The sequence below is a fragment of the Vipera ursinii genome, assembly GCF_947247035.1.
Source record: "Vipera ursinii genome assembly, chromosome: 4".
Lineage (NCBI taxonomy): Eukaryota > Metazoa > Chordata > Lepidosauria > Squamata > Viperidae > Vipera > Vipera ursinii.
Window position 1 is genome coordinate 109,424,048 of NC_139514.1, and position 14,637 is coordinate 109,438,684.

The 14,637-nt window shown below is 38.5% G+C and overlaps 1 protein-coding gene across 1 annotated transcript in view; it reads left to right on the forward strand.

Annotated features, from left to right (window-relative positions):
• DACH1 (dachshund family transcription factor 1) overlaps positions 1–14,637 on the forward strand; it is an 806,874-nt gene that overhangs the window by 752,254 nt on the left and 39,983 nt on the right. The gene's annotated exons all lie outside the window — the stretch shown is intronic.

The window sequence follows — 14,637 nt, forward strand, 5'->3', positions numbered from 1 at the left end:
AATGATTTTCCCATAAACATAATTGCAGTCATCTATGGCAGTACAACTACTATCACTAAGGAAAATGTTCCAAAGATCCTAAATTACTTTTAAATGACAGCAAAGCTTAGGTTGAGTTTCAAACAGTTTAGCAATGAATTAATTTTACAGCAATTACTATGGTAATATGATTGCAATTGAAATTCACAGTCATATTTTTGTGAGGGTAAGGGAAATGATGGTTTCAGTGCATCTAAAGCTGTTCCGTGCGCCTTTGGCGTCTAGTCATGCCGGCCACATGACCACGGAGACGTCCTCGGACAAGCGCTGGCTCTTCGGCTTTGAAACGGAGATGAGCACCGGCCCCTAGAGTCGGAAACGACTAGCACGCATGTGCGGGGGAACCTTTACCTTTACCTTTAAAGCTGCACACTAGGTTATTCGTATTTCTTGTATGAGTCTGGTTTTTGCAACTGAAAAAAAAAACAGATCTTGAATCTGCTGACTGTTGTTCTTGTAAAGTTGTTCCCTAAACCTTTGCCCATGTAAATTGATATGGCTGAAAGGTACATATCATATTGCATTCCTTAGGAGATCATTTTGCTTTCAAAATTAAACATTAAATTAATTAAAAAAACATTTTTTTTCCTACAGAGCTTAAGATGATATCTTTCAAGCCTGTTGAAGGACAGCCTTTCCAATACTCAGCTGAACCACAATTCAGGGTTTACAATAATACCCATATTGCCTTGGCCCTCAACAGACATTCAATACATATCTCAGGTACAAATCTTGGACAGATAAGACAATAATTTTCCAAGATTTTCTAACGCTTGGATGAAAATCTAAGCAGCTTTTTGTCTCAAAGGTGCTCTTTCAAAAGGCAATTGAACTGCTTTTTTTTCCCTTGAGGAAGAAGGAAAAAAAACCCTTAACATTTTGCTTCTCCTCTTAGAACCTCATCAGTTGTGACTGAATGGTGAGGGGATGGTTCTGACAGGAGGATGGATTGTATCGTTTAACACTCTCTCTGAGAGATGTTGAGGCCACCTAGGGGTTTATCTGTGTCTTCAACCCCCAAGTGGCCTTAACAACTCTCAGAGTGAGTGCTAACAACCAGATGACTGAAAAAAAATATCAATCCTTCCATTTTCCCCCCTCCACCATTCTGTGAGAACCTATCCTACCCTCCCCCAACCATTCAGTTACCACTGATGAAGCTTCTTGGATGAGAAGCAAAATGTTGTCTTCTTCCTCAAAGGAAAAAAAAAACACACAAATGGTCCAGTTGCCTTCTGAAAAAGCACCTTTGAGATGACAATGACCTGGAAAAGTGAGAATCTCCACAAAACACCTTTGCAGTTTGTTTTTCCTTCTTCCGCCAATTGTCCCAAAGGGGCCTTTTTCATGAGGCAACTGGACTTTCTTGTTTTTCTTGGAAGACGTTTCACTTCTCATCCAAGAAGCTTCTTTAGAGCTGCCATATGGTCTCTATTCCATATTGCATATTCATGTTTGACTAAACTATGCTTCAGTTTGAGTTGTTGTTTGACTATCCTATACAATTTTGAATACGTGCAGAAAGGCCCTTCCCTTCCCCATTCCAGTGTGTGTCTCTCTTGCTGTGTGTGTGTGTTTATATTTGAATAGGATTAGTTTCATGCTCAAAGAACTAGGCACTACTTAAAAGAATTCCTATTACACAATTCCTAAAAATGATTATAGGTGTAGAATTCTTTTTCTTCAGTTGTGTCAAATTCTTGGAGACTACATGGACCCTGAGGCAATTTTGTTGGCAAGGTTTTTAGAAGTGGGTTGCCATAGCCTCCTTTCTAGAGCTGAGAGAAGGTGACTGGCTTAAAGTCACCTAGCAACTTTGTTCCCAAGGCAGGACTAGAGCTGCCAGCCTCCTAGTTTCTAGCCAGATGCCTTAACAACTCTGCACCCATTTACCTCACAGCCAGGCCTCTCCTTGCCAGCCCACTTCTTCTGAGCCTCTTCTGCAGCCAGGCCTGAATTTCTCAGTCAGGCCTACATTTCTGGCAAGGCCACTGCAGCTGAGAGCCGAGCTATGAATTGAATCCATAGCTCGCTCGGTTCTGCAAGACATCAGCAACCAAGCACCAGGCTATTGAAAGGCCTGACTGCAAAATGCAGGCCCAAATGCAGCAGCAGAACTTTGGCCCCAGAAGAAGTGGACCAGCTGGGTGGGGCTGTCGGTGCCGGAGGTGAGGTAAGGCCTACCACGAAAATAAGACCTGGTGCCTCTTTTGGAGGCAAAAAACAATAATAATAATAAGACCTGGTCTTATTTTTGGGGAAACATGGTAGCAGTCAGGATCAAGAATTGCACCCATTGTGATAAAGGCAATAATGTCAATTTCACCCCATTATATTCAGTTGTTCTCTATATGACAATTATACTTAGTGTTGGCTGATGACTTCCAGTGGGGAGGGGGGGGGGCTAGGCCAACACCAAGACTTTATTTACTAAAGTGGGCTATCGTTCTTGACAGATGATGAAAAGTGTTTGATTTAGAAATATGTTGATTTTCGTTGGAAATCTGATTTCCCAGGCAAGTACAATATTTCACATCCAATGTATTTTTCATTTGTCCACTGTTAACAGAAATCAAGGTAATTTCATTTTACATAATTTAAACAAGGAACAATTCAAAATGATGGATGAGGGTACTACCAATGGTGTGCATTGTTGACTGTTCTACTCTTTATATGTTGGATCACTGCATCTAAAATCTAGGATCTTTTGAGTGAAATTTCAACGTATATATGAGAATGAAGGGAAGGGGGGGAAATAAAGGGAAAAGCGTGGATTTATAGGTGATGTAAATTATAGTCACAACTAGGGATTCTTCTCCATGGCTTAAATTTTAAGAGGGATAGAACCCAACTCCTGCTCCTGTTGCAATCATTTTGCGAGTTTATTAAAATAGCTAAGGAAGTATAACAGTAGCAGAAGAATGACTATGAGGAATGTGGTTTATTTCCCATGTACTATTTAACTTAAGATCACAGAGTAAAGCAGGAAAAGGGTGAAGGTCAAAGCTCAAGCAAAAAACAACAACAACGGTCCTTTAAATTAGAGATGAATAATAGCTTGACAATTCTTGACCCAAAATTCATTCTGCAAAGAGCTTTGTTGTCCCATTACCTTTTTGTGTAATTCCTTTATTTTGCTAATTCTGTTTACCTCTATTAAAATGACAAATAATTTCACTTTACTGAGTTTCTTATTTTTAAAATCCTTACTTTCATTTCTTTTCTTTATTGGGAATTTGCAGTTAAAACATAAATAGTACATATGTGAGAGATGTAGATAGATAAATGAGATAAGTAGAGGATGGATAAATAGATATGCACTTAAAAAATATAAATAGTTTTCAAAGCCTTGCTTTCATTTCCTCCTCTGACTGGAAGTTTGTGATTAAAACAAAAATAATATATATATATGAGAGAGAAAGGAAGAAAGAAAGAATGGAAGGAAGGAGAGAGAGAGAGAGAAAGGAAGGAAGGAAGGAAGGAGAGAGAGAAAGGAAGGCAGAAAGAAAGAAAGAAAGAAAGAAAGAAAGAAAGAAAGAAAGAAAGAAAGAAAGAAAGAAAGAAAGAAAGAAAGAGAACCTTTTTACTATAAATAATTTTTGTCATGGGTTTTCAAGATCTACTTAATTTTTTGTCAGCAATTTTATGTAGCACAAACCATTCTGGGGTACAAGACCCAATGCTTACTACATTTCTTTTTGTTATGTATTTAATGACACAAATTGGATTTCAAACTTGGAAAAATATATATATTTATGAACCAGATCCAGCTTGTGCATTGATTCAGTCTAAGTTTGGTTGTTTTGATTAAAATTACATTTCTCCCCCATCTCTACAGATCAGCATTCCCACCACAGAATTTGCTAACTTCATCAGAATTAATTGACTTGAGATAGGGATGCACAATCAGTTCAAACCAATTAACAGAGTATGAAGGATTTTTATGCAGCTTGGAGCATATCATTTTTATTGTAGCTTAAACTTTTGTGAGAGAGATTGTCCTTGGTTAAATAATTTCTATACTGATAAGAAATTATTGTATAGTTTAATTTTTCCACCATGTTCGAAGAATTGTAAAGCTATGTTCGTTCAAGTGTGTATTATTCCTGTTCACTGCATGCCTTGAGAGAGCACTCTTCTGCTGAAATAAAAGTTAGATGACTGTGTAGCCTGATATAGAAATATTCATTTTTATTGTCATAAATCCCTGGCATTGTCAACCTGGGTTCCCCTTTCAATTGTAGCAAACATCAGAGGGCCAGTTCAAGCACTAGAAGAAAAGATCTGAGTGTACAATTTAAGAGGAACCAGTATTAGCTGCAGTCTCCTGATGGGCCCCTTTTTCAAAGCCATGTTGGTTACCTTTGTTTCATTCACATTTTTAGATGTGTACCTGAGGCACACTGGGCATGCTTTTAAAAGAGCATAAGTATGCCCTTAAAAAGAAATTCATTATATAATCAAAGATTATTCACAGTTTAAAGTGCAAATTAATTCACAGTTCACACAAGGTGGGGAACTGAAGTCTCCATTTCAAGTAACCCTCAGATGGAATTAATAAGTAGGCAATCTGTACGTAGCATGGTGGGACTTACAGAATACTTCTAGGAAAGAACAAGTCTCTTCCCATTTTCTTACTTTCCAATCTGCTCTCTTTCGGAACTTCAAAGATAAATAGTACAGATTTTTACAGAGGAAGGGTGGGGATGAGTGACTGGGAGTTTCCTCAGAAATAAGAAAGGATCCGGAGGTGATAATCAAGTGGTATGGAGTCAGTGGATTCCAGAAACCTCACTTCCCATCTGCTCTTCAATTTCTTATTGTGCAACAATTAATTGGACTCATTCAGGTATATCTAAACTGCTTTAGACTCACACCAAAAGTCACAGCAGCAAGCCATCCTGATGTCTTCCTTCTCTCCTGATTAGTGAATTGTATAACACCCTGTCTTTAGAGAATCTGTTCCTTATGCCAGCGGGAGATGTTCCCAAGGTCCTAGTCTGGAAAATTGGAAAAGGTCCTGTGTTGGGAAGGAGAGTGAGACCTGTGAAATATTCTATAGGGAACAAGTTGATCTTCTCACTGAGTTGTGAAGAATGTAATCTACTTATTAAGTGGTGCCTGCATTTCATTTGGGGAGCAATTTGTATCTTGAATGGCTTGAGGACTATCTACCTGGTCTTCCTGATGGACTTTCAGAATTGATGTTGTCATGGAGAAATTTGGTGGATATTTTAAGAAATACATTAGGATATGGATGCTGAAGATTTATTGGGTCTGGAAGACAGATGTTTCTGAACTTCAGCCAGGCAATGAAAAGATTTTCTGATTTAAATAGCAAGTGACTGAATAGCACTCGTCAAATTCTCCTAAATGTATTACGGTTAAATATAGGAAAGGCATTCCAGTTACTCTGGCATTTTAAACATTGTATAAATAAAAAAATGTTAAAGATAGAAATATACCCAAATCAAATCTTTATATATGATCCAAAATCAAAAAACAGAAAAAAAACCCAGCAATATGGATACCATGAATATAATACTTTATATATATGTGTGTGTGTGTGTGTGTGTGTGTGTGTGTGTGTGTGTGTGTGTGTAAATTATTCAAATTGCTAATAAAGAATTTGGGAGGCTGAGATGATCATTTCGAACTTCTTATGTTCTCATCAGTCAGTCATACCCTTTATCTGAGATTAGCAAGGTGCATTCAAAAAGCCTTGACAAATTCTTAACACACACACACACACACACACACACACACACACACATATACATACATATATATATATATATATATATATATATATATATATATATATATATATATATATATATATATATATATAACATGCTATTAATAAAAATGTTGCTGCTATCTTGGAGATTTATAAACAGCAGTTATCCAGGAAAATGGTCAAAATGGCAATTAAGAGTTGTTAACAATTAGAAGTATTAACTTATTTTTCTTAAAATAATCTTATAATCTTAGTTATTAGTTTCTGTTAGTTGTTTTTATTTTTCATGTTTAAAATGTAATAATGTTACTACTTAAAAAAAAGAATTATTAAGTTTGATTACCTCTGAGTATACAATGGATGTTTTAATAGTAAGACAGATTCTGCATCTGAGCCTGAATAGAAACAAGTTTGTATTTCATATTGCAGGGCTTTTATTTGTTTTGCTTTCAATGTTTCTGATATGGATAATTTCATTGTATCCTTATAAACCACTCAAATACCCTAGTGAAAAAAATAAACTGAGTAGTTGTCATTTTAACCATTGTTTCTCAAGAGTAAGTTCACTGAATTCTGAGGGAGTTATTTCCAGAAAAACAAGTGTAAGATTGAGTCTAAATGGTTTTGTTCCTAAACACAAGGAATTGGGTATGTCTAGTCTAGTGAGCGCCTGTTTCTCGTCCCAGCTTCTGCCAACCTAGCAGTTTCAAAAGCACGTAAAAATGCAAGTAGAAAAATAGGGACCACTACGATGGGAACGCAACAGCGTTCCGCGCGCCTTTGGTGTTCAGTCATGCCGGCCACATGACCACGGAGAGGTCCTCGGACAAGTGCTGGCTCTTCGGCTTTGAAACGGAGATGAGCACCAGCCCCTAGAGTCAGAAATGACTAGCACGCATGTGCGGGGGAACCTTTACATTTACCTTAGTCTAGTGAAAAGAAGGACTAGACGGTAACAGGTTAACAGTGTTCCAACATTTGAGAAGCTACCACTAAGATGCGGGGGTCAAACTATTTTCCAAAGCACCTGAAGGCAAGACAATAAGCAATGGATGTAAACTAATCAAGGAGAGAAGCAGCCTAGTACTGAGGAGAAATTTGCAAATGGTGAGAACAATCAACCAGTGGAATGGCTTGCCTTCAGAAGTTGTGGCTGCACCATCACTGGAGGCTTTCAAGAAGAGTCTGGACAGCTATTTGTCTGAAATGGTATAGAGTCTCCTGCTCAAACGGGGGGGGGGGGGTTGGACTAGAGAACCTCCAAGGTCCCTTCCAACTATGTTATTCTATTTTCTATTTTCTAATTTTCAGGGTCTAGCATTTTACTGGTAGTAATAGAATTCACCTTTCTGTGCAAGCCTTTGTTTTTATACTCAGTGTCATCACAACTATTTTCAGATACTGCTCTTCACTGTTGGTAAAGTTCAATTTTTCCAAGAAGTCTTGGAAAAGCTAGACCCATAGTTACTTTTAGAATGAAAAAAAAAAGTAGTATAGTGCTGGATTTATTTCCCTAGAAACACATAACTGTCCACTGGTGCCTTAAAGTGAAAAATATCAAAGCAGTGTAGAAAGTCATTTGGGCTGTGGTTATCTTAGATTTGCACAAATAGAGTTGGTGGATGAAATCTTTAGGTCCTGGAGTCACATGTTTTGCAAGCTTCGCCAACATTAATAACTGTTTTATTCCTCCTGTTGGGACAAATAGCCTCAACATAAAACTTTCCATGCAGAATGAAAGAAATGGGAGACACATTGGGAAAAAATATTCACATCTATCACCTACTTATGATGAGCTGTCAAGGAGTATATTAAAATACAGGCAGCCTTTGAAAGGATCCTGAGAAGATGGTGGTGGTGGGGGGAGGGGGAGCAGGTAGAGTTCAGTGTTATCAGAGGAATCTCAAACTATACCATGTTTTGTAAGACTTTGCTTCAATCTTGTGAAGACCAGAATATATACTTAACAATCATTGATTGCATTCTGTTTTATTTTTTTCCTCCTCCTCCTCCTCCTCCTCCTCCTCCTCCTCCTCCTCCTCCTTCTCTCTCTCTCTCTCTCTCTCTCTCTCTCTCTCTCTCTCTCTCTCTCTCTCTCTCTCTCTCTCTCTCTCTCTCTCATTCTCTCTGTCACACACCATCAAAAACAGTTCATATTTTGAGCAAATTGGTAATCAGTTCAGAGAACTTTGGCTGTCATGAATATTTGGACTCTAATAAATAAATATACTTCCACAGTTCTGTTCTGCTTAAAATGCAAAAGGTAACTTCTTATAAAACATTTTATGTTGCCATAAAATTATCTCTAAGAGATAGTGTTAAATACTGGCAGTCAGTAGTATATTAGAATGTCAGAGCAGTTAAAATAGTTAAAATACAGAATTGTCACAGCAGTTATATAAGGAACATACAATACACTGGAGAAAGAGGAATGTATGTTTCAAGAATAAGTTTCAAAAGGAACCCTAACTTTTTAAATGAATGAAATAGGGAGAGAGTGAAATAAATGCTTGGGAAACTCAATTTATTTACTTACCATGTAAAACATGTCATCGTTAAATAAAGCATCTCAAATGTTTTGGCATTTCATTCTATGACATCATTGCAGTCAATATACACAAGGACTTTTATTTATTTATTCAATTAAATTTAGATATTTTCTGACTCCAGATAACTTACAGAGGAGGAAGGGAATATAAACAGTGAAAAAAAAGAACTAGGAAAGAAACAAAGATATGACAGAATGCAGTACAATCAAATACAACTAAAAGAGACTCAACTATCTCAAGAACTATATCAAAACATTTTTAACCGCTCAACTAATAAGCAATATTTCAATGGTCCATATCCAAAATATTTCCAAATTTCTGTTTCTCATCCCTATTGCCCATGAATACTCCAGTCTGTCACTTCATCCTCAATCAAACACATGGTTCTCACTTGTGATTAATTAATTATTTTTTTTTTTTTTAAATTTTAATTGGATTTGTATACCGCCCTTTCCCGAAGGACTCAGGGCGGTTTACAGGGAATTAAAACAAGAAATACAAAAGTTAAAAACAATTAAAAAGATTATAATAGTCCTTGAGAGAATAAAAACCCCAATTAAAATTAAAATTAAAATTAAAATTCTCAGCCTGGGCCAGAGAGCTCGAAGAGCCAGGTCTTCCGGTCCCGGCGGAATGAACGGAGGTCAGGGACAGTCCTCAGCTCCACGGGCAGCTGGTTCCAGAGGGCAGGCGCACCCACTGAGAAGGCCCTCCCCCTGGGTGTTACCTGCCGGCAATCTTTTACCGGCGGCACCCTGAGAAGACCCTCCCTGTGGGAGCACACTGGACGAAGGGAGCTTGATGCTGGCAGTAGGTGTTCCCTCAGATATCCCAGACCCAATGCTGCAGTGTTAAAACCACAAAGTTTCCAGTAAACTGAATGTTGACATAGCCTAATGATTTTAATAAAGTTTGTTCCTCTAAGTGATGAATGAATAGTAATATCTTTGTATTATGCAGACTCAACCAATTTGATTCAGGGAAACTACTTACACAAGTTCATCTGTCCAGAAGCTACAAATATGAATTACATTCCGTGTTTCCCTGAAACTGGAAAATAAGTCCTAGCATGATTTTTCAGGACGCTCGTAATATAAGCCCTATTCCCAAAATAAGTCCCAGTTAAGATGGTCAGCCAGATGGATGCATTTAGTACTGTATTTTCCCCAAAATAAGCCCTAACCGGAAAAATAATCCCTAATGCGTCTTTTGGAGCAAAAAATAAGATAAGACCTGGTCTTATTTTCAAGAAAACATGGGTACATAAGTGAATGCAGAGGTGGTGTGCCCTTGAAAAAAGTGATCTACCACCATCTCTCACTGCGGAGTACTGAATGCTTGTTTCATAGAAATGAACACACTGCTTCTTTTTGAGTTTGTGTTTTTGAATACATGTCCAATTTGAACTTGTATGTATCATGGATCCAACCTGGGACCCCTCTCCAGATGCGAGTTCAGAGGAGGAGGGTGAAAGGAAAACATGGTCAGTATCAGGGCTCAGAGAATGCTAGCCTGACAAGGCAGCCTCAGCTGGGTCAATCAGGTGAGTGACAGGCTGAGGGAGGCGAGCCACACCTTCAGCAAGTTGGCCGGGAGGCTCCAGGTGAGGAGCCTCTTAGCAGTGAAGAGGAGATGGAATCCACACCTCCTCCTGATCCAAGGACACGCAGAGCAGAGAGGAGACCAGCACAACACTGGTCAGCTAGACTATTCGTGAGGAGGCAACCTTGCCTCTCATGAAGGGCTGCACTGGCATTGCCTACTTATCCCCACTGTGAAGATTTGAGTGTTGTTGGAACAATGTGCCCAGTCATGTGCCTTATGCACTTTGGCCTTGTATCCTGGCCTATTCAATTCCTGGACTTCATGCATGCCTATGGACTCAGTTATCCAGTGACTCTTGCTGTGTTGGGCTTGGAATCTGAACTTGTGCAGTGTGGGTGTTTTCTGAGGACCTGCTTGAGGGGTTTGAATAAACACCTGTAGAACACCATGTGTGTCTGGATGGGCCTGAGCGGGATAGCACAATGTGGCAAAACAAAGAGTTAAATCATAATTTGTGGGAATGAAATGTCCCAGATTCATAAATTGAGGAAGTTTGATCCAGCTGAAAAATCTTATTGCTTGAATTATTCTGTACTGCTCTGACTTGTTTCTTCTTATTGTCTGGGCTGTTGGAATACCAGCTATTAAGGTGACCTCTAACAATCAGAATAGACATTAATAAAGATACAGTATCTTTACTAACAGTAAATATATACTAGGTAGAATCTCATACCTAAAGCTTTATTTAACATTTCCCCTGACATCTGAAATGAGGTTAGCGAAATAAAACCAGCACCCACGATCCATAGGACTTTCTGCAAATTAGTAATACATCCTCATCACAGAAAACCAGCTGTTCTTCTCAATTTTTTTTATTCTCCCCAAGGCTTTGTTTGGGAGTGAGTAATTCTTTTCTAAGACTGACAATGCAGCATATGTCAAAAAAAAATTACATTTATAAAGCTCAGTTCAGAGACAGAAACAAAAATCCATATTCCTTGCCCTTTATTTGACATTGTGGGTACATAATTAAAATTAAACAGAAATCAAGAGGCCCTTACATTTATACTTTATAATATTTTCATATTTGGATTAAAGACATGTATCTCTAGGTATCTGCTATTAGCAAGATTGCAAATTCTGGAGACTGAGGATGAGTTGAAAGATAAAACTGCTCATCCAGGTGCCAATTTCACAACTGTCTTAGTGAGAATTATGCTTTTGTATGTCTTACCTTAATCGCACTTTACAGATTAGAAATGGCCAACTTTTGCTGCTTTGGAAGTTCTCCAAAGAAAATATGAAAAAGTTTGGAAAAGCTTTTCCATCTTCTTCTAATTCATGGTTTTATAATGCATTTCAAAACAAAAGTGTGAACCTCTGAAGATATGCCTGATCTTTCCATGGAATAAGAAGTCGTGTCCTTGCTCCAAGGGCTTATTCAAACTACCAACAGGATACAGTAAATGATGGGTAGTGAAATGGAAACTACAGTGAAAACACTTTGTTGCACACCTATTAGATTTGGTCTGTTAATGAACTGTTTGCATGAAAGACTATCCATGTCTCTCCACCTTTGCCTCAAATTTAATTGTGAACGTAGCCGCATCAGTGAATATCTCTGCAAACAGCTTTGTAATCTTGGTGTTTGGGTATGTATTCCAACAGTTCAGGAAATAATCAAATTTTAACTTCTGCAATGAAAGGAAAGCTTATTTTTTTTCCTCCTTGCTTCTTTTTGATGAAGGGAGGAATGTTAAGATTTACTGTAGATAGAGAAGAAATTGCTTTGTCTAGCTTGGCAGAGGATAGATAAAAGGAAAGGCAGAAAGGAGGGAATGAACATTTTTAATGCACTGTAAGCTGCTTAGAACTGAGGAAGGAAGGAAGGAAGGAAGGAAGGAAGGAAGGAAGGAAGGAAGGAAGGAAGGAAGGAAGGAAGGAAGGAAAGGAAGGAAGGAAGGAAGGAAGGAAGGAAGGAAGGAAGGAAGGAAGGAAGGAAGGAAGGAAGGTTTATAAGAGGAATGAAGGTTAGAAGAGACCAACTTCTAAAATGTCATTTGGGGAAAGAAGTGATGGGAATCAGGAAAGAAGCCCTATTCTTTTATTGCCCTTGAAATATAGTTGTAACTTAGCAACCTGTAAAGAAACATAACAATTGCTAATTGAGATAGACCAAGCTGTGGTTGAAAGACAATAAAAGGTTAGTTGGTAGGTTGAAAGGCTGGTAGTTGGGGTATCTGGGTTGAGTAAGTTGGCACCCCAAGTTTTTCTAAATAGTAAAACAGTCTAATTATATAAAAGTCATGCTACATTTGAAATATAAACTAAAATGCTCCACTTCCGGCACACTTGACTGTAGTTGAGTGTAGTTTTGAGCCTGGAAAGTGGAAATGGCTGTCTCAGTTCAAAACAGTCCACCTTCTGTAGGCACATGGGACTTGCAATACAATACAGATACTCCACAATTTACAACAGTTCATTTAGTGATCTTTGGAAGTTACACCAGCATTAAAAAATAATAATAATGTGTGACCATTTTTCACATGACCATTGTAGCATCCTTGAGGTCACATGTTCAAACTTTGGATGCTTGGCAACTGACTCATAGGTTTCATTGTCCTGGGGTCATGTGATCACCTTTTCTAAGCAAAGTGAATGATTCACTGTGTTACTAACTTAACAAATGCAGTCATTCACCTAACAGCGGTGTCAAGAAAGGTCATCAAATGGGGCAAAACTTCCTGAACAAATGACTCACTTAACTGTCATTTTGGTCTCAATTGTGATCGTACATCAAGGACTCTACCCGCACAACATTTCTAGATTTACATCTTGCTCTGAAGGCTCACAATAAGAGGTGTATCCAGTCATGTTACTCCATTTATAAGTGCAATTCCAACAGTAGTGAGGAGGCTAAAACATAAGAAGAATGGCTGCGGGACTTGGGTTTGGCTAGTCCACAGGTCTGCAACCTGTGGCTCCGGAGCCGCATGCGGCTCTTTCAGCCGTCTCCTGCGGCTCCCAGTCCTCTGCCATGTGCAGAGATTTAAGATTTAAGATTTAAGATTTATTGAGATTTTTATACCGCCCTTCTCCCAAAGGGACTCAGGGCGGTTCACAGGGCAAAATATAAACAACAGTACAAACATTAAAAGATAATTAAATTAATGCCCAAGTTAAAACCAGAATAATAAAACAAACCTATAAAAAACCCAAGTACCCCCATCAGGCCAGACCCGCTAGTTCAAATAAATGGGTCTTCAACCCGCGACGGAAGGATCGGAGGTCTGATGCCATCCGGAGCTCAACCGGCAGTTGGTTCCATAACGCCGGAGCACCCACAGAGAAGGCCCTAAAAAGGGACTAAAAAAGTTCAACCAATCAATTCAAATATGCAGGGTAGGTGCATATCTCGCCTTGGCTCCACTCTTCAGTCAAACTCTGTTCTGCGCATGCGCGCATGTACGCGCATGTGCACACATTTTTTGCAGCTCCCAGTTTTTCCTTTTGTGAGGGAACCGGTTCTGAGTGGCTCTTTCACTGTTTCAGGTTGCTTACCCCTGGGCTAGTCTAAAGGAAAGAAGAAATAGGGGAGACATGATAACAGTATTCCGGTATTTGAGGAGCTGCCACAAAGAAGAGGAGGTCAACCTATTCTCCAAAGCACCAAAGAGAGAATAAGAAACAATGGTTGGAAACTGATCAAGAAGAGAAGCAACCTGGAATTAAGGAAAAGCTTCCTGACAGTGAGGACAATCAACCAGTGGAACAGTTTACCCCCAGAAATCGTGGGTGCTCCATAAGTGGAGATTTTTAAGAAGAGACTAGATGGTCACCTGTCTGAGATGGTATAGGTTCTCCTGCTTGAGCAGGGGGCTGGACTAGAAGACCTCCAAGGTCCCTTCCAGCTCTATTCTATTCTATTCTATTCTATTCTATTCTATTCTATTCTATTCTATTCTATTCTATTCTATTCTATTCTATTCTATTCTATTCTATTCTACTCTACTCTACTCTACTCTATTCTACTCTTACTCTACTCTACTCTACTCTATTCTATTCTATTCTACTCTACTCTACTCTACTCTACTCTTACTCTTACTCTTACTCTACTCTACTCTATTCTACTCTACTCTACTCTACTCTACTCTACTCTACTCTATTCTATTCTATTCTATATTCTATTCTATTCTATTCTATTCCATATTCTCTTCTCTTCTCTTCTCTTCTCTTCTCTTCTCTTCTCTTCTCTTCTCTTCTATTCCATATTCTCTTCTCTTCTCTTCTCTTCTCTTCTCTTCTCTTCTCTTCTCTTCTCTTCTCTTCTCTTCTCTTCTCTTCTCTTCTATTCTATTCTATTCTATTCTAAAATGGGGAATATTTTCCACTTCCCCTTTTTTCTGTAGTCATTCTGAGCATCAGGGAGGGTCCTGATAGGAAAGATCAGTGAGAAACTTTATGTGATAAACAAACATAGCTTAGGGATACACACAAAGGCTCTGAGAACATGTGGTATCCTTTGGTTGTTTTTATGCAAAAGGAATTAAGCATCTTTCCTCTTTCACACTTTGTTAATGATTTGCTAGAAGCAAGGTTATGGCACTGCTATGTTTAAAGACAGTTGTGCTATTTTTAATTAGTTAATATTTACAATACGGTTGCTTTTCCTTTTAAAAACAGGACTTTTTCCCATGTTTCTCTCAGTCATTGCTTATCTTGCATCTACAAATAGCCAGTCTTCCTGTATATGAGATATGCATT